This window comes from Pempheris klunzingeri, chromosome 18 (assembly GCF_042242105.1).
Source record: "Pempheris klunzingeri isolate RE-2024b chromosome 18, fPemKlu1.hap1, whole genome shotgun sequence".
Lineage (NCBI taxonomy): Eukaryota > Metazoa > Chordata > Actinopteri > Acropomatiformes > Pempheridae > Pempheris > Pempheris klunzingeri.
The window spans coordinates 13543775-13568321 of record NC_092029.1 but is presented as its reverse complement, the minus strand read 5'-3'; the positions used below and the strand labels follow the sequence as shown (position 1 = coordinate 13568321).

Below are 24547 nucleotides of genomic sequence, written 5' to 3'. Positions count from 1 at the left end.
TGAGATGAGATCAGACCTGGGCCAATAATTTGAACACTCCTTTATGAATAATGGCTGCTGGGGACTAAACATTTTGGAGATTGTTTCTGGGCATTCTTACACGCTTGGTCTGCTTTAGCTCTCTGAGATTTTGGCCCTAAAAATCAAAACAAAAAAAGACAGCTTAATCTACACTAGCACTTTTCTGCGATGCACTCCAAGCTGTCTTAATGTGGTGACCCTCATCTAAATTATCCTCCATCCCGGGTTAAGCAAAAGAATGATGTGCCTGGTTGAGAAGATATTCTGAATTTTCTTACAACTGTAAAAAACCATAAAATAGTCTACAACACACGCTTTAGAAAGGAGTGGGCATTCATCTGCAGCTACATGAAGATATGGAGAGTTCTGCTCCAAATCAGATATGCACCATTTGAAAAATAGCCCAAATCTTACAATTAGTTATGTAGTGGATGACTTGAGCGCTAAGATGACAAAATGCATAACACTTAAGGTATTCATTTTCCCTTAAAGGGATTTATAGCAGTTTGGAAAAAGGGTGCATTGAAACAATGTGCTGATATATGTGAGCATGTGTGTAAGAAGTCGGAGCAAAAGCGTCTGGTTTCAATCAGCACACAGCCAGTGCCTACTTAATCTACAACATTAAAGAGCAGTCTAAGTCCCAGCATTCACTTGAAAACAGACACAAAAAAAGGCAGTGCCTAAAAACTCAAATCAATGTTTATAGACACACTTAGACGCACTCACAAAATGCTTTTTATTCTGTTTTAGTTCTTTCTGTCGCTTCCCACTCAGACAGGCATGCAGACATCTGCCCGCTCACATCCATCCACCTACCCACACACACACACACAACCATTTTTCATTTAGCTAATGGCATTCCTGCAGGACAACATGCAAGGTGAATAGGGCAGGAGCTCAAGGTGTTGAGATTGCATTCCTCCTCTCCCTCCCTTCTCCTTTTTTTTTTCCTCCAACCCCCAGCGAAACACTCTTAACAGCATCCAGCTGACAGCAGCTGACGGAGCTCTCGTGTGTGTGTGTGAGTCTATGTGTGAAAGCTTGGGCACTTTTGACAGCCTTACATGTTAGAGATGGAGTGCCTATTCATTATTATTAAGACGTAGCTGTGTATTGTTTGGTCGAGTGTGGCAGAGTATAAGGAAGGAAGGAACCCAAACCTCCCTGACCTGAGCCATGCGGAGGCATTACCGTCATGTTTATCTTCGCCCAAATGGGTGCACTACTCTGACCTCACGCTGTGAAAATTAATGGCTGCAAGATTGTGTGCGTATCTAAATGCATGTGTGCTTGAATGACTGAGAGCATGTGTGTCATAGGACATGATTAACACACTCATTCTTGTCTCGTGTATACAGAGTAGACCAGGTTTAAGGTCTGGTAATGTGAACTCTATCAAGGGACTGGTGGTCTGAGCTGAGGGCTTTTTCTGGTTCTGCTACATTTTTTATGGTAAGAGTGGGCAATGCAACGTAGTCTACTACTTTATTAGGTTTTGCTGAGAGTGTGTGTATGTCTACTAAAGAGTTTCAACATACACTGGGACTGTGGTAACCTTAAAAGAGCCTTAAAGAAGCATACCAGTGGTTTTGAAAGTTTTAGCCCATTAACCATAAACTACATTTAATTTACACCACTGTTGACAATTTCCCAAAGCATACCATGAGGTTTAAATTCAATTCCCACCTTAGAGAACAACAACAAAAAACAGAACATATGGATGATATTTTAACTTTTTTCTGTCTAATAAATCTTTATATTCTTAAGGGAACATCCAAAGGGAAAAGGCTAAAATTGTAAAATCAGTAAGATGTCATTTAAAATCCATAAACAAACAATGGCTATGAGTTGGCAAAATGCCATCAGCGTGTACTTTACCAAGACATTTAATCCACCCCTAAAGCACTTCTGGAGCTAATCTAAGGCCACTGCTGGAAAACTGGCCATGCTGGGAAGTTCACTAGAGTTATTATTTGTAACTACATGAATAAGAAGCAGGCACAGCTCAGGAAAACCTTCACAAAAAATTATAAGAGCCGAGCTTCAAATCCTGGAGATCCAGGAAAAGTTCGGCTTGGTCTTTTGGCTCAGATGAATGCTTAATCAAATCAGTGGTCTCAAGTTATCAAGTCAGAGTGAATCGTGTAGGCTACGAAAATCCGTAGCTAGCAGGAATTTCTGACAAGGTCTCTGTGCTCAACATGCAGTATTCTTTAATAGAACGCAGGTATATATGACCTTCATGCAAAGCAGGACATAGCTGGATGGTGACACAGTCTAAAAGCATGCAGAGTTGGGGTAGTGAGGGTTTCGAGTACATTCCAGGATGGAGAAAGGAACAGTTCAACCCCCAATCTTGCCAATCTGAGCCTTCTGCCCTACATTCATCTGCAAAGCATAGACTTTTTTTTCCCCCCATTTACTTTAATGGATAACACACATCCCTCTGCTGTGAGACATCCACAAATGCAAATGTGTGCGCACACCGAGATGCCGCAGCATCGGCTCTGAACATAATCACTCTCACTTCACCACAGCCGTCAGTTATACTCCAAAATCCCAGCTGTTTTGGCTATTTAAACACTCCTCATACGCCGCACATGTGCACGCACACACACACACAGTTGGCGTCATTAACAAAGATGTGGAGACAGGAATAGATGCTCTGCTGACAGTGTGGGGTCATAACAATCAGCGAGAGAATCACTCAGTTGTGGAGCTCCCCCACAGACCCCACACAGACACACACACTACAATCCCACTGATGTCTTCAACACTAATAATATCCACAGCCTCCATCCTGGTTTGAAATATGCACAAAGAGGAGGTGCTGAGCATCATAATACACTACAGTACACTATATATATATACTTCTTTATCATCAGTGAATGGCATTTTTGTTGGCCTGCAGTCAATCAGAGGAATGATAAGTCTTGATTTTAGATTCAGTAAAATTCACTGCTCTACATCTAAAGTAGTAAATATACATTTTGACATTGTCCATAGCTAAACATGACCTCTGACCCTGCCAGACTACAGTGCCGCACTGAATGCTGCCCTCAGTTAGCTCTAATGTTTGTATTTCCACGTCTTTATCGACTGGACGTGGGAGAGGCGGGTCCAGTGTCGAAGTCAGCACAGCCTCATCATTATCTGATGTTCCACTGGGTCAACAAGGATGTGGCCAACGCTGAATCATCAAACTACGCCGCCCGCCTAAACTCACTCCTTCATATCAGAGTCATGAGGTCATGGGATGCTGGGTTTTGATTGGGCTACAGAGCTGCTGAGGTCGTCAAATGACTTGTGAAAACAGTCAAGACAGAATTTGTCATTTGCTGGCGCTGACATGGAACAGACTGAGGACAGATAGTAGCAGGTCTTGTCTAGACACAATCATGACAAAAATAAAGGCAGCAACATTCAGCTAACATGTTCCAACACATGTCTCGGCTGATCTAAACAATGGTGCTATCTTTGGAAGAAGGGGAACAACTGGTCATACATGACAGTTCGTAAGATCAACACTTGGCAACATTTAAGTCTGCAAGGAGCAGAGGAGTGAATAACAGATAAACTCAGATTAGCTTAACGTAGCTCTCTGAATACACCAATGGGCCTCTATTTAACTTACCTTTGTGTGACACTTTCAAGGGTTGACTGTCGACATTCTTTACCTCTCAGTCTCTCTGAATCCATCACAAGCCTTTGATCAGGCTTTTCGTTAGTCCCTGATAGAGCCACTATAAGATGGAGAAAGGCTCATTCCAATCTCTGGTATGTGTAATTACTGTCTCTCTACATACAGTGTCAGTGGGTCTCTATATGGCATAAAAAAACATGTCCATGTACCCATTCCACCAACAGTATTGTTTTGAGAAGTGATACTAGCATCAGTAAGACAAAAAACGTAGCCGTCTTACAGTAGGTCACGTTCTGGACCCATAAACACTTTGTTCCTCTTAACATTTATTATTTAGTATCAATAAAACAAATGGCTATTGTTTGGCAAGTCATTGGTTGGTCATCTATTCAGGGCTAGCCTAATATTGATGCGTTCACTTCATAATTGCTCTCCCTAGCATGGTAGTATCTATGTCAGTTTAAATCATCAAAAGCATCTGTGATTCTGGCTCTGCTATTACTTCGTATTGGATGAAAAACAGATTTTGCGAATCACTCACGTCTATTGTCCATGGCAGCAAAGTCACATGAGTGTGAAATAAGAAAGATGCGGGGGAAGCTGGGAAGCACGATGAGAAGACAACGAGCAAAATAGACATAGGAGTTTGATTTTAGCCGTTATTAAGAAAACCAAATGTTGACAAATCATACATACTGTGTCGAAAAATCTAAACTCAAGGATCCCTTACTTCCATCACAACTTAACAGTTCACTGAGCAAGCTCCACTCACTAAAGGAGGCCGTGCGTATGGCAAAAAGCTTCAGGGCCAGCTAAGTAAGTGAACCTTAGGTTTAGAGTTTACTATAGACGTCAACATTTAGCGAGAATTCAACATTCTTTATCGGCGATAAATTAAAAATCTCAAAATGTTATTAGAGATGTCATGTAGAACGTGTAGAAGAGATCGAGTCAGTTAAGAATGAGAATCTGTGCTTCCCTCCATCCGACAACAGAGAATCCTCATGCGGTTCACCGAGGTCAGCACCTAACTTGTTGAATGGGCCTCTTTGATAAAGCTGACTCTGTTAAAGTAGTTAGTTGAGAGGTGTACAGATAATGGCTGCTTGTCTTGTTGTGTCCATGCAAATGTTGTGACTGCCCTTTACACTACTGATGTGGCATTTTATTGATGGCTATCAGGAATCGTGCTTTCAGCTACGGACAGCGACCCTGGGGCTGGTCAACGGAGGTCACTGAGTTCAACATACTGGACATTTGAAGTGCAAAGATTGCAACAGTAAACACTGTCATGATTTAAAGCAGTAAGTGTGACCACAGAGAGTAAGGATAGTCAAGACACTGGAGGAAAGTGTGGCCTCTGAGTCACATGCAGTGTTAAGGACCCTCTCCATAACACAGTGGCTTTTCAGTAAACACCAGAAATGACTAGATTAGATTACAAGCCATTGTTCAAAATCACAGAGGATATAGCCATAACAAAAAAACACCGCAGAGTTTGTTTCAGCATCTGTGTGTCATTATATGCTCTATGATTTAATGCGCTCCACTGCTCCCTCTTTATCATTTCGGTAAAACACTACCACCTGCCTCATATAACGCTTGTCTATCATAGGAGCTTCTGCGCCCCGTCATTGTCGGGTAATTAGACGAACCTTAAGTGAGAGTGAATCACAACCGGCAATATTCTGTCTAAGTTATACCTTCCCTCTTCCACAGAGACAAGACCCATGAAAACCAAAGCAAAGTATGAGGGAGTTGGCGTATTCACGTGTGTATAAGGAAGGGAGGCATGTTTTCTCTCCATGTGTTGACAGGGTGCTGAGCCGTATTAGCGGTCAGGCCTGGGCAGAGATAATGACGGTGAGTTCTGGGTCAGCATTAGTCTGTCATCGGTCTTATCACCACAAATGGCACACACACACTCACACACACTCACACACATTCACCCACACCTTTTGTTTAGTCTGCTACTACAATGTTGGACTTGAGTCTGACATTATTTGAAATTTTGTGATGATTCGAACAGTGTTAATACATGATTTGCAGTATCAATACCAAAATTATACTTTTTTTGGTAGCTTTCTATAAGAATATGTATGTAAGTGCATGAATAGGAGCAACCGTTTGATTCAGGCAATTTTTGATATTCGGTGCTACTTACTGCTGAAGGAGTTGAGGTTTGACAAGCCAAGTCCGTACACTGGACCGGACTGAACCCGTCTCATCTGAGGAGACTTCTGACATTATTCTGCTACGGGCTATTATTAGAACCAACTCTGAAAATAGACATTAGTAAGCGTGTGCTATCAGAGGCTACGCTGAGCAGCTGTTTGTGATCAAGAGAAAGGGCGATGAGAGAGGAAAAGAGAGGAGAAGAAATTCCATAAACATTTCCTTTCCTTCCTCCCCTTACGTCTTGGGTTTCTTGGCATACAGGAGCACCAGTAATATATAACATATAATGTTGCAACTGTGAACACAACCGTCATGAATAACAGTACACTCATGGGGTCCATAGATGATGACATAGAAACTCAAGTGTCCCCATGTGGGTCCAAGGCTTTGGCACTTCCTCGCCCACTGCGGAGACTTTCTGGGTACAGCTGGTTATCTGTTTGTTCTGCTGTCTATATTTCCTGTTACATCCAGTCTGTGTCCCGTCTTCTTCTTCTGCCCCTGTCAACTCAGCCATGGTCTTAAAACAGCTTGAGCCACAACAGATGCAGATGCATGTCCTCGGGGTTAAGAGTGGAGACAGAAAGGGGAACAGACAAAGAGAGGAGTGATATACACAGAGGCTGCCAGAGACACTTTTACAACAGTCTTTAAAACAAACACCTGCTGCCGTGGCTGAAGCGCCTGGGGTGCATCAGAGCCGCATGGCTGTGATTAGATAATGAAACTGAGCTAAAGGAGTTACAGCATTACAAACTATCTCTTAAATCCTCAAGTCTCAATTAGACATCCTGCATGGGCACGAGCAGACACACAACTCGCACGTGCAGCCAGGGCTGTAGGAGGGTGGACGCACATAAAACACTTTTCTAAAACAGAATTTGTGCAGCACTCATGAGGCTTTACACATAATCTACGCCTGTTAGTGCCCTCAGAGTGGATTCCTTGTCACAGTTTCTTTTGGGAATTCAAAGATCGCTCAGTTTGCTTTCCACTGGATTATGTATCCTCATGTGACCACCTAGACCTGACCACAGAGTGACCATCAACGTACTCGATCAGATCTATGGTTCATTTGCTCTAAAGGCTCTTGGGCCAGCTGTTTTGATCTGCACCTGAGCACAAGTTGTCTTGATGCTTTAGTTATGAAGCATCAACTGTTTCTTCATTTTGAATGAACGCTTCTATATTTAACACTAATAGATTTTGAGAGGTAAAATAGATAAACTTAACCATGACAGGAATGCAGGTGAGGGCAGGTGGATAGTGTAGCTGACAAAAAGTAGAGTTTATCTACCAGTCCTTATCACTTCATCCCTGAATACAGTAACAAATAACTCTATAGCCTGCAGGAATCAACCCCATATCACAACTGAGAAGATCTGTCTTCTCATTCCCCAGCCCAGCCTGCAGTATTGTCATTCCAGCTGTGCTGTAAATCTTTCCAGTATCAAACGGCTGTAGAAACCCTCCGACAGTGGGCCAACTGTGGCTTACAGAGCTAGAAAATGCAATTTGACCTGCAATGGTTGTGTCTTTTTTCACTTTTTTTTTTTTTTCTTCGCATTGCTGCGGGGGGTTTGCTGCAGATTTGACATAAGGCAGACTCACACAAGCATACACTGACACACAGGTCAACACTTGACACTTTAACTCACACACATATTACACAGAACACCTTTCCAGAACATATATTCAACCCTGAGACAGAAGACGACAGGAAGTAGGAGTGGGAGGAAGGGAAGGACAGGAAGAGAGAAGGAGAATGATGGTTTTCCCCGGGGGTGGTGCAGACAGATCAGCTTTAAACCAAACAGTCCGAAATAACTGTGTCCATTATATCGATACTATACGTAAGCATAGGTTGAGGAATATGAATGACATTTAGAAACAAGGAACATGCAGACAAATATCTACAGTAATCAACTTATTTCCTTTCTCACTGAGAGTTTAGATTAGCTGGAAGTGGTTCTCAGGCAAACAGGAACCAAGAAATAGATCGGTACGTTTTGTAAAACAGCAAATTGTAATTTTTTACACAGATTAAAAGACTGGTTTTTGAGAGGATTAAACAAATGACATATGACAGATTAATTAGTGAGCGTTAGAGTTGCTAGGACAGAGCCATGCAACCCGTTTCCCCTGTTTCCAGCCCTTATGCTAAGCTAAGCTAACCATCTCCTGACTTCAGCTACATACTTACACCTCAGACAGTGAGTGGTATCAATCTACTCATCTAACTCTTGTATTTCCCAAAATGTTAAACTATTCCTGTAAATATCTGCTATTGACTTTACTAGAATGTATGCTAATGAATAATACTAATTTCACAATAACATGTCATGCAATCTAAAGTTTGATGCAGTATTTTGTGAAATTGTTCTAGCAGGGTCAAGAAAAGGCCAATGTTGTGAGGAGTTAAAACTAAAAGGATTTTTATGAGGTATGAGACCACCCATGAATCCATCAGCACTGACCTTTATAGGGCAACTGTCATATTAACGTTACCAGGCGTTTTATTAGGCAAATGAAAGAGTAGAAATCTTGTCATCAAAACATATAACATGTGGTCGTCTGTAACATTTCTAAAGCAGGTCTGTGGGTCCTTAGACTGGGTCCTTAAAAGTTCTTTGTACTTTTATCATGCAAGAAATCACTTGTAGTTATTGCAACCTTGTTCTGACATGTCTACTGTTTCTCTCAGAACTTTTATTGTTGTTGTTGTTAAATGTATTCATCCATTATCGACACATCTCAGAGAACGCATTTGCATTTCTGCAGCTTTTCTATGCTAACAGAGCTAAATTGCTCATTAACTCCACCTAAATGGTTGTTATGTAGAAAACAATACGGCAACTCCTCATGAAATGACAAAAAGCTCTAGTTAATCAACTGGAAAGCAACTTCTCCTCCTCCTCACACTTTCAAGTGGCCTACTCTGAACTGAGATGAGATGAGATGATGAATGATGAATGTTTGCTTCCATCAGCAAGCTACCAAAATTTTGGATTCCATAAAAGTAGCATCCCAAAATCTGTCTGGTTTGGCTAAGGCTATGCCCAGACCTACGGAGGCCTGGATCCACAGTGGACTCACTAAACAAACAGAACTTGGAGGTCTGGCTTCACTTTAGCTGACGAACGTCATTATGCACATCGATTAAAAACAAACACCCTGGCAGAGAGAGACGTCCAGCTTTTCAGTGTGGGCCTAGGGGTGGAAAATTCCCATCTGACAGGGTTGGACGGAGTGAAAAAGCAAAAGACAGAACTACTTTTAACTAATGTACAGGATAGTCTAATTTTTCTCATTTGCTGGTTGAGCTTGTCAAATGCCAAGATGCCAGCTTACTGCTTAAACAAAAACTGAATTTACAGTAAAGCTGAATGCTCAATGGACTTTCACTTTCCCTCCTTCATTTTCATAGAGAGCAAGTGAAAGAAGAGAGAGGGGATTATCCCGGCTCATCCAGCCAGCTCTATTACTGTTATTAGTGGAGAAAAGCCAAGATCCAAACAGAGAGACTGCCCCCCTCAAGCGTACATAAGTCCTAACGCTGGTCAAACCAAGCCAGCCAGAATTACCATGCTATATACCTGATTAGACAACTGCAAGCAAGATTTTGGATATTTATTACCTGCTCTTTGCTGAGTATAAAGACATCAGTATTTTTCTTAGTTAAGAAACAGACACAAAGAGCATTATTTCACACTGTCCCATACATTCAAGTGTTAAAAAAACAGTATTTGCATGATTCTATATGGCTGAAACAGGCAATAATTCATTGCCACACCACATTGGCCACTGAGCATCCTCAATATGAATCAATGATACACAAGCAAGCGGTTCCCACACACTTCGGGTGAAGCGTGTCCGCTATATCACACTTGAATCACATGAGAGCACATGGGCCAGTTTGTACCGACATAAATGACTAGCTGCATTAGTATAGCAGCTAATCATAAACCCTACAATAGCGCACACACACCTCAAGAGTAGCAGAACCCAATCGGGCACCGGTGTCATGTTGCAGACAGGAAACAGATGGCCTGCTGGGGGAAAAAAGCAGGAAAAAAGCATGCCAAAGAAGGCCAGAGAGAACGCTTCCCTCCTGCTTTTTATTCCTCCATCGCTCCTTCTATCATCCCTTCATCCTCGGTTGGAGGGAAAAGGAAGACTGAGGCCGTGGTGGTGTTTGGAGGCTAGATCAGTGGGCTCTGGCTCGAGATCAGAGTGATGGAGTTCTCTGGGAGATTTTTAAATAACAGCCCAGCATGGCTCTACTGTACTGGGCTATGCTGGGACAGTCTGTGCGCTATTTAAAACAGACTGGAGGACACATCCCAATGGGTGAGAACATATTTTCAGCCTTCGGGGAATAATATTCAAGAGCTGCGATGAACTCTGACACCACAAATATAAGTGCTAAATTTACAATGTAGTGAGAGGGGATGTCATGATAAAAAAGTTTGGAAGAAGAGCTTAATAAAGACAATATACTGAAGTTTTACTGTTGCAGTAGCAACAGTAGCCTTTTAGCTTAGCATAAAGGCTGGAAACACTGAACACTGGACAGGCTAGCTGTTTCCCCCTTCCAGTCTTTATGCTAAGCTAAACTAAGCTGATGTTGAATACTGGTAAATGTTATGCCTGATTATATAAACCACTTTATTTGGAAGTAAAACTGAATGTGTGTGCAACCATAGTGCGAGAAATAATCCTGCTGCACAGAGGAAAACTGTGTGTGAACATGAATATACATTTTGGCTAAAAGGGGTTACAGATCAGAGATACCTGAACACCATGAGACACATTCAACAGATGACCTGTTAAGTTGACTTCCTCTGAAATAACCTCCTGACCTTTGCCAGGTACACAGGACTGACCCATCAGCTGCTGATGACAGATAACCTTTGACCTTTGAAAACAGCGATCAGAGATCATTATTGTCTTGAGTAAGGCCGCCCTCCACAGAGAACGCACTGATAAAAGCACTGACCCTGGCTGTTTGAGGCTGTGATCCATCACGCTCATTTGAGCTCTGCATTCTGTGTTTTCTGAATCTCAAGTCTCAGATCTTTATCAACATGAAGCTTCTCATGCCAAGACCATGTCAGATCATGTGACGTCTATACAGTCCCTAAAAGTTTTCAGTTAGGGACTCTACAAGATACGAGGTGCAATCGATTAATTTGACTGTTTAGTGTTTGAGCATGTAATGCATCTAAATTCCAAGTGGATTATTTTAATTTAAGACCTGCAGCTCAAATAAGATGGATTTTTAAGATATATTACTGCAATATGAATATCTAAACTAGGCTATACATTTTATAAGATTAGTTGTTCCAAGAAAAATGAATTAAAGACCATCCATTGTTAATAGAAACATACTGACATATACTGCATATCAAATATCATTATACAAGTACTCAGTTACATGTAACCATGGCTTTCACCTGCACTGAGTATACTTCAAAGCGTACTTCAAGCCAACATCAGTCATGATTTTATTTGTATATAGATACTGCCTACACTTCTTGAGGTTCAGTTGTAGCAATAAGATAAAATTCTGCCCTAAAAGCTCCCTGCTGTATTAGATATCACTTACACAAATCAGAGCAGAAATTCGTCCGTCAACCAGCAGACATCTGAAAACCTGCTGAGCATCTGCAGCGAGTCATTTAACGCTTCATTCAAAAACCCCGGGCTGTAAAATCTACAGACATCATTAAGCATGCCTGCTAATTTCTAAAACCTGAAATACAGCAGTAATAAAACTACTAAGGCAATGCAACCCCAAACACATGTTTACTGTATATTGAAACCGAACAAATGTAGGCCAACTTAAAACACATGTTTAGATAGAAACCTCCTCTCAAAGTCTCTTCATTGAGACTCTGAGTCTTCATTACATTTACACCCTGTAATCCTGCTGCATAACATTTCAACCTTTATTGGAGGTCTCTGTGGATTGTTTAGGAGTGTTTGGGCTTTTTCAAAGTCACCAGACTTCTAATGAGGAGTCAACGGCTCTGTCTCTCCTCCTCTCACTGTCATTGTCTCTCTTTTTGTTTCTCTCTCTCTCTCTCTCAGTTTAATTAGGTTGTAAAAAGTACTGTAAGTACAGTTATTGGGAAGTTAGCCAAAGCACACCAACATTCAAACTATATTTTGGTGATTAACTAGGTAAAAATGTACGTTATAAATGTCTCCTCATTCTTCTCTGCCAGTCTCTGTCTCCCCCTCTGAGTCAACAGTTCTTTCTTTTTCCCACTACGCTACTAAATCCTACCTTAAATCAAGTTTCTCTGCCTTCTTATGCCCGTGCAGCACATGTTTCTGGATTCAGAGCGATCCTTGCCTCTCAGAACAAATTGAGTTTAATGGGGGTGAGGCAGGGTGAGCTGAGGGGGGGGGGGGGAGCAAAGAGAGGGCTGTAAAAACACACCACATGCTACACCATGCCAGCCCCTGTGAGGAGAACAGCAGCCTGACTGCCTCTGACAGTGCTTCTTACACCCAAACCCCCATTACAAATTGCAGCAACAAACGGCATCCATTTTTACCCCGAGCAGGTTAAATCGGTCACAGTTACTGGCAGATACCAGTCGACCCACGTCTGGTACACACAAGCCTGGCCGGACAGGCAAGTGAGCAAACATACACACCTTTGGCAAAACACTGACATGAACACACACAGTTGGTATGCACCTGAACACTGCTCTTTTTCTGCTCTCCTCATGGTGCAATGCTCTGGTTTAATTAACTGTAAAGGTTCTTCTAAGGCCAGCACATCTCAGAAAACACACACACACACACACACAGTGAGAGGGGCAGCGTCCTTCACCCTGAACAGCATGCTTTGGAGAGAAAATTAATTTTCCTGGGTGAGCATGGTTTGCTAAAGGGCAACTTAAAAGGCAGAAAGCCTGCTGAAAAATGCCCTTCCAGAGGTTCAAGGTCCAAAGTTCTTCAGACTTCTTCACTGGACACATGCTTTCTGGATATCTGATTACTGCGGCTACCACTCTACTGTATGTAGCTGTTATCACTGCAACATCAAACAAGACTTACAAAGACAGATACAAACATGAACAAGATCCCCGCAGACATGTTTTAAGACATATAGAAATATTCTGCTTTGAATACTAATTTGTAAATTACATTTAATCCTCCCCATTCAAAGATCCAGAATCTATGAATATGACAATATTGTTCATCTCTTCAGGTAATTGACACAAGATATTCATACTTCACTAAAAAGTCCATCCTCAGTATACATGCACTGGTTTCAAGTATTCACATCACACTCGTGGAAGTTGCTTGTTGAACCAGAATTGGCTTTGAAACTAGAAATGCGTTAATGAGAATAAACAAGTCTGGGATAAATGCTTTTCCTGCTTTGTTTCTCTCTCTAATCTCTAGCTCTCGGTATGTATCTTCCGGCGGCTCAAGAGTGAATGTGCAAGTCCGTGTTTTGGATCTTCATGTGTTTATTTCTGTGCAAGGTCCCATGTGTACGACACTCAGCCGTCTTTTTTTCTTCTTTCCCTCTCCCACCTCGCTGACCTGTTAAATCTAGTAAGATCCAGGGGACTTGCCCCTGCAATCTAGCTGGGAGATAAATGATTCCCCACAGCCATCCCACTATCCAGAACCAGTCTGGGCAATACACAGACATCAGAGGAGCGATAAAACTGTGTTGCTCCAGGAGAAGACTATCTGCAAAAATGTGGTCCTTTCAAATCAAAAAGAATTGGCCCAAGAGGAAATAAAAAGTTCTTGTATTTGAACTATAAAGTACGGGGCTGCAGCCAGCTTGTTAACAAAGACTTGTGGTGTGTAATAATTCAGAGTGGGGGTCCCTGGCAGCTATGTTACTACAGGGGTCAAGTCAATGCGGAGAGAGATAGGAGATCTGGGGCAACAGCCATACAGATAATGGTATGAGGATGTATAGGTGTTACTGAGATGGTGGTGTGGGGAAGTATAGGATAGGAGAACCCCAGCACCCCCCGCAAGCAGCTGCATGGTGGTGCTGAAGAATGCCAGGAAGTTTTTTTGGTGGGGTGCACATCTGCTTTGGCTATCAGGGGACCCTTCGCCCTCCACATACACTTCAAAATGACTTTTATTTTAGTAGTGTTTTTTAGAGCAAGACTAAGGGAAGGAGGGATGGAAGGAAGGGCAGTAGGAAGGAAGGAAAAAAGAAAACACCCCTCTAGGAGAGCTGAAGCCATTAGGAATGCATGCTGAGTTTGAAAAACAGAGAACAGAGAAGAAAAGGATAAAAATCAAATCATGAGTAGAGGAAAAAAAAGAAAAAGATGGGGGTTGGAGAGGAAAGAGAGCTTTGCTTTTCTGTGAGAGAACCAGGCCAAAGCTTAGTACAGCGCCAGGTTCCATTCAGACTAGACAAAGTAAATAAAACCACTTGATGAAAAAGAGCGAAAAAAGGAAGCCAATTGATGGCAGAAAGAGAGTTCCAGGCAGGGGGGTATGAAGCTGTACGAAGTTATAAAGATGCAGGGAGAGAGATGGAGAAAGAGAGAGAGGAGGTATGGCTCTCCGCACTCTCTGTTTTATGTTATTACAACTGAGCAGCCTTATCTGATAGCCGGACGCAGATTTACACAGATTATCACAGCGTTGTCAAACATGAAGTCACATCTCTGTGTGTGGGGAAAGGGGTGCAAAAGCCCGAAGAAGAAAAACAGAGGGAAAGACAGAGACGTCCATTCATCTTCCCCATTAATCATTTCTACTGTCATCTCAATCTCCCCCTCCCCCTCTAGAGGACATTCAGACTGCTAATCTGGAATAATAAACAAAAGCCAGTTAACATCCAGCAAGTCAAAATGAGCGCTGGAGCGGGCTGGACTTATTCCTGTTCCTGTTCCTGCACCGTCAGCCTCTGGCCTGCCCTTTCTTCTCGTAACCTAAACCACACACTAATTCATAAATTACAAACAAAGAGTCCCTTGTGGTTTGGGAGGGACCGGGCCGGCGCTGCAAACTGGCGCTACAGGGGAACGGCAGTGTGTCAATTAGAGGGAAACCTGGCTGACGGGGAGAAGAAGGTGTGGATGCGTGCACACACTAACAGGCTCGCACACTTACAGTCCCGCAAAACAGAGAGGCAGGAGCACAGGCCCACTGTCTACGCATGTTCACAACAGGCAGGAAAACACACACGCCATTTGGAAGCCATCTAAGCAATTTTGTCATTCTGGTGCACAGGAACTGACTGCGGCATTGTCCGGCGCAAGCGGCCTGCTTGGGTTTCTCGGTCCTGTTTACGAGGGGGTGACGTGTGTTTAGGTGTTGTGCGCGCACCCTCTGGGAGTTAAGCCTGCAGTTGTGTTGAGCTCAAGGCAGGCGCCTGCAGGAAAACACACGACGAATCGCGGGAGACGTTGCTACCATCGAACATGTGGATTAAACACAAACCATATTTTGAGCTGAGAATCAGATGACAGAAACTCACGAAACTCTGTCATCCATCATAAAACGATTCAGTTTACAGACTTTTATATGACGATGAAGTCAAGTTTATTGAATTGCAGCATTCCTTTTCTGACCTAAACAAAGGCATAAAAAGCAAGACAGCACAATGAATAAAGTGTCATAGATTAGTAGTGGTATTGAAAGTACTTATGTTGGAGATAAATGTGATATTCATTCTGATAATAATTTCTTTGTATCACTCAGCCTTAGCAAATATCATCAGACCAATGAGTCCAGATGCAGTAAAATATGATTAGTGCTGGAATGATTTGTCCATTAATTGATTTTTCACTATTTTTTTGACATTTCCTAGACCACATGATTAATTGATTAATCAGGGAAATAATCAGCAGATTAACTAATAATGAAAATAAATGCTTGTTTCAGCCCTAAAAACATTTTACTTTCAAAGATCAACCCTGCTGCCTGCTCTGAAACAGCACCCGTATTAACACTGTGACCGACCCGCTGCCCCTGTTGGTTTTACTGTATTATGCACCGTGTGGTTAATTACAGTGGAGTCAAACTCCTGCCAGCAGAGTCTGTTCTCTACCAACAGCTCATTAGAAAAAAAAGCACTGACCATCTATGGAAACACACACACACACACACACACACACACACACACACGGGAGGATACATGAAAAAAAAAAAAAAGAGTTTCACTGTTCCTGTTAAAGGTACCAATACTGAGTGGGGAGTTGTCAGGTATCAGTCTAGTCATGTGAGCACTGTTGTCTGTATCTAAGTGATCTCACACAGTTGTTTCTCAGTTGCCTCATCTGTCCGCACGTGAAACCCACAGTTCCCTGTCAGAGTCTAATCCAGTCGACCTGGCAGATCTCCCTCTCAGCTCCTGAGCACTTGTTTCCTCGTGTTTCACAGGAATCCCAAGACACACACAGGCCATCCTCCAAATAATTAACGCTCACACCAATTTATCCGCTCACATGTTCTCACAGCGAGCTCCGAAGCGGCAGTGACATTCCTGAGAGCAACACAGGGTGAGGCATTTAAACTTCACAACAAGCGAAAGGTGAAAACAAGAGTCTTGCGGCAGATTAAATATGCAGAGAAATGACTAGTAAACATCCAGAGTTTACGGTTCTCGTGATGGAAAAACAAGAGGAACGATCCCACTTCTCAAATAACGCACAGTTCCAGCACAGAAACCAACAGGCAAAAGTAGCCAGACTACAGCAGAGAGGTTTAAAAGCGTGTTCAGGCAGAAGATGAGATGACACTTACACACACATTGCTGAATGGAAAATCCTCTGGGGTCCAGGCAGTAACTTTCTCTCTGAGCGTGTGTTTGTGTGCGTCTGTCTGGCTTGTCAAACAGTGCCCCCTCCTCCTCCTCCTCCTCCACCTCCTCCTCCTCCTCCTCCTCCTCCTCCTCTCCGTCCCGCCAGGAGAGCTGGGACTAGCTTTGCCGTGAAAACAAGCGCTCATATGAATAGTCCACCGTGGGTCCGACCAGAATGAGAGAGCGCAGCCCAAAAAAGGAAGAGAAAGAAGGAGGGAGGGAAGAAAAGAAAAGGATTGCCCCTTTAAGAAGGTATGCTCCTTTATGGTGACTCCCCCTTTTTAAGCCAAATGAAGTATGAAGAGAGTTTCCTCTTCTTTTCTTCTCCTCATCCAGAGAGAATAAGGCTTTTCTAATGCTTCTCTTTTAGTCTTCCTTTCCTTCCTACTCTCAGGGAGAGAGAAAGTTAAACCCGGCTTTAGACAACTGGAATGTGACAGCAGGAGAGAACAAGAGAGAGAATGAGGTGGTGAGGGAGGGAGCGAGGGATTGCGACTGAGGAGAGACAGAGAGAGCAAGAGAGAGAGAGAGAGAAGCAGGGACATGTGTAGTGTTCACCTACACAGCCCACTTCTATGTGAGTGAGCAGTCAGAGAGAGGGAGAGAGGGGAGGGAAGGGGCAAGCAAAAGAGGAGGAGAGGGCTATGAGTGTGTGAGAGCAAGAGAGAGAGAGAGCGAGAGAGAGCGAGAGAGAGGGAGGGAAAAAAAGTCAGAGAGCTGCTCCAGGAAATGACCTGAGAATTTCATTCAGCTCACACTGGAAATCTGCTGCTCCAGGCTGCATATAAGTGAACATGCACAGTATGGTGGGACAATAAAACCACACGTACCATTAGACAACATACATGTATAACTTTGTATCTGTCCCTCTAATATCTCTGGTTGGGCATTGTTAGAGGCAGGACTGCTTTATTGAAACACTGCTTTATATATATATATATATATATATATAGTCAATTGTTCGGACTGGTTGCGTATTAAATTTGTTACATTAGCTAAAAACAGACATTCTTCTTTCTAATTGATTTACCAGAAAGTGTTCTATATTACGACATACATATTGTGATTTAAACAGACATATTTTTAAAAATGTTTTACAGATATGGCTAAAATGTGATCAGGGCTTTTATTTTTCTGCTTTGTGTTCTTGACAGGAAGTTAGATGAACCAATCAGCTTGTTGGAAACACAGAGTGAGATTTGAGAAGCATTTTGCCATTGTGTTCCACCTTAACCTTCATGGAGAGACATTACGAGATCCGTACACGATACCACAGTCTGCTGCTTTAAGTTATGTTTAGAGAAGGAGCTTTTTGTTCCCTGTAGTTTGGTAGAATATGATTGAATTGAATTAATCAATGAATTATTTAATCATAGCACTTCTTCATGAAATATATTGACACAATCCTCTTCAAACAAGAAAGCTGCTAAAACTAGATTAGAATGAGCTCCATATATTGTTTTAGTATAAAGGCATCCCACCTGGCTGCAAATAATATTCATGACGCATCATTATGAATAAAGCTAAAACAAAATGATTTGGGAGGTGTGTGTGTACTGACTCCTCTGCGAGCATCAGAAACCTGTAGTTACCCAGAACACCCTTCTCTGCATGGATGCACAGAGACATTTAAATGTATCGAGCAGAACTATAATTCTAGCTTAAGATGCCCTGGGAATTTCTCCTCTTGGTTCCCACCCCCTAGACTGCTTCTCCACACACACACACACACACACACACACACACACACACACAACTCACACACTAATACTCCCCTCTCCCTTTCTCTCTTCCTCTCCCTCTGTCCTCGTCCACCGCAGGAGGAAAACTGAAACCAGCCACAGACTGGAAAGCATTAGTCTGCCCCCCTCCCCTCCCCTCCACTCCTGATTCAACACACTCTACATACAAACGAAAACAAGAACGATGGATCACAAAAAAAGAGTAGAGAGTAGTTTTCGCCGTGAGCGCACAGTGACATGACAACAGTAGTGTACACAGTTTACAACTTCGTGAAGCTGACAAAGTTGGCAGCGAGTTCTGGTCCTAAGCTTTGCTTATTTTGCAGTTTCCAGCCCAACAAAGAAGCAGTTGCTCATTTGGGAAAACAGGCCGAGCAAAAACCACAGGACGGGGGGGAGATGTTTGTGTGTTTGTGTGTACGCTGTTTGTGCATTCAGTTTGTGCATGTACTGTGTAATCTATTTGTGCATGTTCTTCTGCGTGCAGGTTTGTTTGTACATGTGCATACGGGTGTTTGGGTGCAAACATGTGAATGCATTAATGTTAACTTGACTGCATGCTATCCATCCTATTACCCTACATTTCTAAAACAGACAAACAGCCTAAAGCCAAATGCAGAACATTCCTCTGCTCTGGAGAGCGCTTCCTATGTTGGGGGCTGGACATAAGTGGCTTTGACTAATGGCAGCAGAGCGACAGACCCCAAAATGATTGTCTGTGAGGCCCTCTTTATCCCATTCCCATACACACCGGTCCTGATGAGACCTATGGCCCCTATAAAAGTGCCACAGAGGTCAGGTGGGACTGAGTGGTGAGTATTGAGCCAGAAAGGAGGGAATATGGACGTTGGTTATCATCATCATGTCATGAGACTTTAAAGTCAAAGCAGGAAAGATATCTAACAAGTAACTGTTCTACAAATTAGAATACACTGCACTATTCAGACAGATAATCAATTGATAATTTAGTCTAAACTACAAATCTACACCTATTGCCACTGACAACACACACGTGACAAGGACTTATAGATACATCCACAATGGAATAAAATAAAAAAAAAAACAAGTAGTCTGAGAAAGCAAGAAATGTATCTATGGCATGATGCAGTGTTATACTATTATATATTAGATCACTGGATTATCATTCTTTATATTTCAGCATGCAAGCAGCATTTTACTCTTGTAGCTGGATAACTTTAAACTATTTAACATAACATTCATCATATTTTACAAAGTTTTTGTATACGTTTTAGTGTTGGAGTGAAGAAATACAGGAGTAGAAGTAGAAGTACCACTCAAGCATTTCCTATTTGTACATTTGGTTCTCGGTGACTGAACCTCTTCAACCCACAAGATAGAAACACTGTGCAGTATTATCACTGCACGGCCCCATCTTGTTTTGGTTAACAGATGATGATGCACATTTTGACATCAGCCAACAGAGCTGATGAGTTCATCACACCCAGTGAGGATGTTGGCACTCATCCTATCACGCTGCAGTTACCTGTGTTATCTGTCTGTATCACCGCAGCCCTCTCTTGTTGCCTCCTGTTCACTAAGCAGTCTGTAGATGGTGGAATCAAAGCGTCTGGCTGGCACACAGTCTACTTTCCGTTTCCAGCTTTTCTCTCTCTCTCTCTGTTTACATTAAAGGCACTTTGTACAGATTTTGGTACCATGACACCAGCCAAAGTGGATAGCGATGGATGTAAAAACCCTGCACCTCTGGCTCAGGGGAAAAGGAAAATGACTCAGTGCTGAGAACACTCTTAACTCACATTATTCCAGGATATTGAGGCAAGATACAAGTCTGTGTGGAAGTTTTTTAACACTAACCAGGCAAAATGATTAAGAAGTCCTGACAATGAATCTCTTAATGTGATTTAGCAATTTTATTCAGAAACCAGTTTTTCTGAAGTTTCTTTCACATGAGGAATTTGCTAGATGGAATTACAAATAATGCTCTTCATGAGCACTGTGAGTCCTGTTTATTCATAGTTTATTTTACTAATCTTGTTCTTAATAGAAATAATCAATTAAAACTTGTGCAGTCTTTAATTTTAAATAATGAAGTAATCAACACACTTTCATACCCTTTGGTACAAACACAGGTTATTTACAGCAACAGCCTGTAGAATTAGTTGGAGTCTGATTTGTGATACATGCAACTATACGCAGCAGCTGAAATAAATTCTGTGGCACAGACCAACTTGGGAACAGCCGACGGTTCTGTTGGTTCCTTAGAGGCACTTTGAAAATAGTATCTGCATAACTCAATAAGTAATTACCTCAGTCAGGGGCATGAACTAGTCAACTTCCAGCTCTAACCTCTAGGCTATCGCTGTCTGCGTGGTCGGAAATGGTGGACAGAAGGAAAACAAGGAAGAGAAATGAGATGAAAGGCAGAGGTTCACAGGTTGTGAGGCTGATACGGACGAGGAAATGGAGAACAGTGAAGGGGGAGAGAGAAGGAAAAGGACGGGAGACACAGAGAGAAAAAGCCTAAGAGTGAAACCTGTGAGTGGTGGGAGGGAAAGAGAGGAAAGCAAAAAAGGAAAAGAACCTGGAAAATCAGAGTTGTGTGAACTTAAAAGGGAATTTAACACCTTTTGTTCAAGCTGTGTTTTAATCTAATTAAACCTCTTAGAGACTTTCCTCCGGGGCCAGTGACCACATGGACTGGGTATTAAACTAGATTTGTAAAGTATGACCACACTACATGTAGCCAAGTGTGTATGCGTTTGAAAGAGGGAAAACAACCAGAGTTAAGGTGTGTTTTAACCAGTTTTAATACTACTTGTATGTGTGCGTGCTGCTAAATGATGAAAGTCGAGGAGACACGGTGTGAGCAGGCATCAGCTGACCGAACATGCTTGCATCAGCAAATCACCATGGCAACAGTGCGTTCCCGCCAAAAATTCCCCCCATATTAGTCGTGGTGCTCCGGAGGCCACGCCCTGATAGTGTGTGTGTGAGTGTGAGTGTGAGTGTGTTTGTGCGGATACAGAGACAAGAGAGCTTAGCAGAGATGATGTTATACGGATCAAGCTCAGAACCTTTTATGGGCATCGGCTGAACCAACCACCACAACTTTTAATGCAACACACCGTTACACACACACACACACACACAGGTCAGGTGAGGTCACGTGCTGTGTGTTTTCTCGCAGCAGTGTTCCTGAGAGTGCCAGCTGCGGCTGTTATTCCAGGGTTTCTGCAGAGTCAGGTTTGTGTTACGAGGCTGGAGAGCATTCAGAGGGGCCACTTCATTCCTTTCTGCTTGCTTCTCCACTCACTAAACTCACTCAGACACACTACAGATCACATGTGGGGCAAAGACTGTTTTTAAACACCTTTTCCTGGGTCTTGGATTGTTTTACCCTAATAAAATACTCCGTGGGTGGGATCGGTCATGTACTGTATAATGATGCAAAGAGAGCCAGGATACTCTGACGTTACCACTGGAGAATTTGAGAGTTAAGTTTGGCCATTTTTTTGTGATACACACACACATATGCATATGGATGAAATGTAGAGCACAAAATACTTGATTCAGTGACAAAAATGAGCTAAGCAGACCCCAATATGTTTTCTACTGGATTCTTTTGCTATCTATCTATTGGTAGTAGCTTAATGTTTAATCTACACCATTTTTCCAAATAATGGTCCTGAAAAAGGGGTTTAAGGAGGCCCACTGTCAGTGAACTGCCCCAAATTTTGGTGATGACCTGACTAGAGAGTGACTATGACACATACTGTAGGTTAGATTAGAGATGAGGAACTCCACCCCTTGTGCTGACAAGAAAAGAGTTTGAGCCTACTGTACCTGAAAACAGACATGTTCCAACTGTGTGGGCAAACCTTCGTATGTGTCAGATAAGAGATACTGGAAATTTGTTACACTGCGGTACAAATGTGTGTGTTTTTGCCTGACCTCCAGCCCTGCAGCTATAGGATGAGCTATAAGGGAGAATGATGGGGCCCAGCAGCAGCTACTGCCTGTCTGCCTGGACTGCAGCTCAACGCAACTGAGCCAAAATAAACATCTTCCCCACAGTCTCCTCTGCTGAAATGACATGAATGTGCGCGGGGGAGCTGGAGGAGAGTGCGGCTTCCAGCGGTCACATGTGTACCTCAATATCTTTGTGCATGTATATTTGAGTTTATGTGTCTGAGTGTATGTCTGCATAACCTATTGGGCCAATCCAAACCCCACAGTTTCTGAATTACATCTTAATCTTCCACCATTTTCCCCTGTTACATCTAAATCAGCGCCCCCCCAGGCCACATGTAGGCAGCCAGAGCCTCCGCTGCTCGGATTGTGTCCATTAAAAACACCCATACAGTCCACTGACCTCACCTCCGTCAGCCTCTGCAGTTTAGTTTCTACAGTGTGATCTTCACCAGAATGAATGGAACCAGCCCCTACAGTATCCTATCTGCTAAAGGACATATAATACCACTAATAATTGGTATAATGTGACAGTGTCGTTTTAGTACATTTCATGAAATTACCTTCAACAACCACCAGTGAGTAGCGTGAATGTTCGTTTCAATCAAAGTGGTCTACTTGGCATATAAATATGACACTGTCTGCGATCATTTTCTTTAATTATAAGGGACAGGCACATACTTATAATATGTAACATGTTTGTTTTTATATTACTCACAACTGTGCCTACATTAGAAGAAATGTAATATGACTTTTTGTCAAGTATTGCGTGGAAACTGAAACAGCTGTTAAATTAGTTCAAATGTTTACAGTAAAATAATGGAATTAAAACAATGAATGAATCGGGTTCATCTCTTCAACTCTCTCTGACTGACCTGTGAGTCCATTATTAAAAAACATATTGTAGGTTTTGAATAAGTTGAGTTTTCTTGGTATAGAAAGAAATCAAACACGCCTGAATTTGGGGAGAATTGGAAATGAATTCATCCAAAAGACATGAAAAATCTGCTTAGTCCAGTTTGTTAACTTGTCTTTCTGAGGTCAAGAACTTTGAATCTCAACGTAAAATCTACAATAGACAAAAAAGACCTTTAAGTGCTCAGAAAAAAAACTGTAAATTTGAACATCTGTCATTTCATGTCAAATCTGCTAATAAAGACTGCATGACGTGATCAAAAGCTACAGAATGGCTACTAGACAAATCTTGAGGTAAGACTTTTTGTCAAAATAATCTCTCCATTTGATTTATAGTAACGTTTCAGCGGGAGTGTAAGTGGAAAATCAGATCAACAGCTAAATTTGTTTTTGCATCCGGTCCAAAAGCCCAGTCGTGGCACTTGTCCTATATTTGAAAGCACATATAGGATATTAATGGGCTCATTATACTTTCATTAGGATTTTTTAGGGATCCAATTTCCATTTTGAGGTTTGAACCTCAGGGTTGGAAATGCCTGAGTTGCTTGTTCCACCAAGCCCCCCCCCCACCCCCTACCCCTTCTTGAAAACCAGATCCCATGTTAACCATCTAAGTGCCACAATTAATCCATTTCCTCCTCAGAAATTAGACCTGTTCATTAGGCTTTCCAGAGCCTTTTATCCCGCTGCAAGTCTGCTCTGCGTGGTTGAAAAGAAGCTGTGTGGCTTGTTCAGGGTGATCCATTACACCACAGTGAACACTCCTGAGGGGCAGCCTTGGAGAGAAGTTTAGGAGAGAGGCCTCCTCATCGTGATATAAAGTCTGAAGCTTTAATTCCTCTCAGGGGAGGAAAAGAGCTGTGCTCTGGGTAGGGAGGCCTGCATCTGGGACTGACACAGGAAGGAGGAGAGGAAGGAGAAAATGCTTTTTGAGTATGATTTGATCAGCATGGGGGTTGGTAAATCATATTTTGTTAAATAAAGTTAGTATTTTGTTGAATAAAGTTAATAAAGCCGTGCTTTATGGTACAAATACACAGAAGCAGGATTCCTTCAGGCTGCATCTCCTCAGCCTCAAGGCAGAGGAAGGATGTTGGCAGATAGGAAGAGTGATATTTTGGGGCTGCAGGACAGGCCTCAGAGGTCTGCTTGAGCAAGCTGTATCAACAGGACCCTTCCTACATCTGTTATAGCAACACATGACCAAAAAGACGTGCTTACACTGTGTGGACAACATCAGCCAGGACAGAACTTTTTTAATCAAACCTACAGATGGATACA

General features: G+C 42.4%; 1 protein-coding gene across 2 annotated transcripts in view; it reads right to left on the bottom strand.

The window, feature by feature from the left end:
- Window positions 1–24547, bottom strand: part of LOC139218085 (protein eva-1 homolog A) — a 66489-nt gene that overhangs the window by 7336 nt on the left and 34606 nt on the right. Inside the window, exon 1 of one of the 2 annotated variants that reach the window (XM_070849621.1) lies at window positions 16601–16669. The exons of the other annotated variant lie outside the window; for it this stretch is intronic. The gene's annotated coding sequence lies outside the window, so the exon portion shown is untranslated. Of the gene's footprint in view, window positions 1–16600; window positions 16670–24547 lie in introns of those variants that run through there. 2 annotated transcript variants of the gene reach the window in all.